The sequence below is a fragment of the Sinocyclocheilus grahami genome, unplaced genomic scaffold (genome assembly GCF_001515645.1).
Source record: "Sinocyclocheilus grahami isolate Dianchi unplaced genomic scaffold, SAMN03320097.WGS_v1.1 scaffold309.1, whole genome shotgun sequence".
Classification (NCBI taxonomy): domain Eukaryota; kingdom Metazoa; phylum Chordata; class Actinopteri; order Cypriniformes; family Cyprinidae; genus Sinocyclocheilus; species Sinocyclocheilus grahami.
This window is the reverse complement of record NW_015505488.1, coordinates 299,991-303,860: the sequence shown is the minus strand read 5'-3', so window position 1 is coordinate 303,860 and position 3,870 is coordinate 299,991.

Genomic DNA, 3,870 nt, shown 5'->3' with positions numbered 1-3,870 from the left:
ACTAGTATTACTATCCTTGTGGGGACATTTGGTCCCCATAACATGATAAATACAAGGTACACACACTCACACTCACACTCACACACATAGAAACACACACACACTAAAACACACATTATGGGTTTATCAGTGGAAGAGAGCAGCCTGTCCGGCTCAATTTATTCACATAATCAATGTTTATCACTGATGAGACACATCTGATTTACAGACAAACACACATAATTTGATCTTGTGATAGAGAGAAAAAAAATGCCTGAATGTTTTGTTTGAACATGTACGTGCAACTAGATTTCCCTGTTAGTTGATCTAACCTGAAGATCAGGATTGTACAGACTCTATTCCACACATTTCATGTTAATTGACTCTTGAATCTGGATCTGGATCTGTCTGTATCAGAGTGTGAACTAAACACTTAGTGCTTTTGGAAATGCTGACAGAAAATCTGACATTCAGTTTAACTTTTACGACACACTTTCTGTGCGCATGGACTAAACACACTCATAATGCGCAGTGAACAACACATCCCAAATGAACCGAAATGAATCTTTTTTTTTTTACTCGTTATGAGATTAGACTGCCGATAGTTATTTTTTAAACCAAATGACAGCAAAGTAACACTTTTGACTTCTGAATTCAGAAATGAATCCCATGTGATGTGCGATCTTCAGAAACAGCCTGCATGCAGTGCTCAGATGAAGCTGTCAATCACTGACCCCAGACCAGCTCGCGCCGTCATGGGACACAGAGCACATTTAAGCAATATTAAACCCAAAGCTCACGTTATGCCTCTCGCCGTCCCAACAGAGTGTTTGGTGGAAGAAGCCGAGACAATTTAATAAGACCAGGCTCTCATTCCTGAAGAACTAATTCCTAATTCAGCTCAGCGTCGCTGTGATAAATGAGCTGCAGGTACAGGTTAGATTCGCTCGGATCTGAGCATCTGTCCCTGCCAGCGCTGGATGATCGCTGTACTTCGTCAAATTAAGAAGCCCAATTCATCATTCAGAAGTCAAAAAAGTGCTGCTTAAATTACCTGCTATGTATATTGGATGTAGAAAGGAACTAAGCTTCATCTGTGTGTTTTTCTGTTTTTGAGATTATATAAAACGCTGAAGGGAGTTGTCAGGACCAATTGAGTTTCATGAATTCATTGCCTCTGAGACTCTCAGTTACTAACTGCTAACTAACTCACGTTAACCTGTGTGTCCTCAATGTCTTCCAGTCCCTCTGTAAGCTGCTTTCACTGCAGATGCTGAAACCCAACGGCATTTCTTCTCTAACCATCTCTGTCCGCAGTGACAGAAATAAGTGCAGTTACAAATGCAAACACTACAGAGAGCACTGCTAGAATGAGACCTTATGATAATGCAATAGGTAACTGTGGAAACACTACACTAGTTTACCCACCGGTTACGAGAGACAGGACTCGAGATCACACTTGAAAAAGCAGGTGCAAGAAATAAGCCACGTTTACTCAGCAAACGTGGCACATCTGGTAAATTCACAGACTCTTAGATGTCCATAAACGCATTTACACAGCAATTACAACTGCAGATATCAACTGCCTGTGATACTGGATGCTGAGATGGCTCAGAGCTGGCTTAATTTAGTCTTTTATATACATGTACAAGCAGCCACATGGAATAAGTAAAGAAGAGGAGGAAAATCCAACAGAGAAAGAAAGCCAAGAGCCTGGTTAGGATTTATTGACCACTGCGACATTCAAGACCTCATCTGGAGGTTATCTGGTGGTGAATACATCAAATAATTAAAAATAAATAATACATCATTTTGTACATAGTCACTGAAAAGGAATTTAATTTATTACTATAACAAAACTGGGCATAGTAAATAAATTCCATTAGCGTATACAACAAATACATAAAATGTTTAGCATATTATAAACCATATGGGTACATCATTTATAATTTTACACCTTAAAATAATGACTTTTGCAAATGCATTGCCATGAAACAGACAGGGAGCAGCAAACTTTGCCCTGAGTAATATCTGTGCTGACGGACTCAATATGCCTCGGGATGTTCCTGCGTTTCACTCTCATGCTGGAACTGACCAGAAACGGCCTGCATGTGTAGTGTGGCCAGAAAACAACATGCTGTCAGAATCCATCCGCAGACACCTGTCAGAAACGTCGGGCTGAGTGTACAGCGCTGACAGCAGGAGGAAAAGCTCAGGCACTATACGACACAACAGCAGCACTGATTCATCCCTACAGACTCTCATCCGTGCATGAAAATGGAGAAAAGTGTTGGGCCTTCCACAAATTAACACACAAGTGAAACCGACTTAAATTTCAATCTCAGCCTAAAGAGCACATACCTTATTCTCTTTTTAATTTGTATACTATAAACTGCATAGAAAGTGCTAAAAAGAAATGTAGCATACAGCACGGGAAGTTTCACAGAGTAGTGCACTACACTGTCACAAAGACTCATGCTGCAACAGTGTGCAATCCAGCTCACAATCACAATTACCACATTTACCATAAAAGTCATGTTTTTTATCATCTGCAACATGCTGCGACTTATGTTCCAAAGTGACTTATATAATGCACTAAGCGTCGAAAGCACAGAGGGACAGAGGTACTGTATGTGAGTTTGGGTTTATTTGTAAAGATTTCCTACATGTGGTAGTTTCAGATTTACTTTAAATGCATTTGTTTAGGCCTGGCACTCATAATAAATGTTATTTATAGTGAATGCACTATAATTTATGTTTGTTCTATACTTATATGTTTCATTCCTGATCTGTTCTGAATACCGTTAAAAGTAAAAGATTTGTAGTGGCGTGACAGGAACTAAAACACATTTTTATAGTGTTTATAATGTTTGTAAATGGGTTATATTATTTATCGATATTTTACATGACTTCTGAATGAATGTAATAATAAAATATGACTTATACACTGATCCAACTTAACTTTGTGTTTGTTTTTTCTCTGAGCAATGCAATTCTGACCTGCTGTGACTTACTCACGGAGAATACAGTGAGAGTGGAATACAGTTATCTACGTTTGTTAAGAAAAGTACTCTAAAAAAAGAGAATCACTCAGCTGTATTCAATGTTTGTGGAGGATTTGTTTCTATTTCAGCATGACACAATAGACGTGAGCACAAAGACGTGTTTCTGAGTCTGAGGTGGCTGTGGACCGTTTGTCTCCGTCGGTCCCCACTGACGCTCGTGTGTCTGAATGTGAGAAAATCCATACATGACTAAAGAACATGAAGGTAGAAACAAAACATCTCTGTGTCAATAAGCTTTATAGCTACAGTATGGGGCAGAATCCTATTAAACCTCAGCGGCCCCTGCCATTACTCACAGCCGCCTTAAACAGATGGAGAAATGGAGCAGAAATGCAGCGGCTGACTGGTTCTGTGAGGTTTCTCTCTGCTTACTCAAGGACAAACCCACGACCTTCATCTTGCTGCTGAAATCATGACAGAGAAAGTGGCAATTATTTGAGAAGCAGCAGACTGAGAAGATCTGAACTTACTGTACAATCATTAATCAGTCGAACTCTAAACACTACTATTAACGCATTCAGTCATTCACCTGTAGGGCTTCAGCCAGTCTCTCTTTATGAAATAAACTACAGATCGACCCGAGCAATGAACAGGATCTACAGCAAAACCTGGAGCTGCTGGATCCACACTGTCAGACCTGAACCTCAGGAAAACTGAGTGTGTGTGTGTGTGTGTGTGTTTGAGTGAGTGAGTGAGTGTGTGTGTGTGCTTGTGTGTGTTTGAGTGAGAGAGTGTGTGTGTGTGTGTGTGTGTGTGTGTGTGTGTGTGTGTGTGTGTGCGTGCGTGCGTTTGAGTAAGTGTGTGTGTCTGTGTGTGCGTGCGTTTC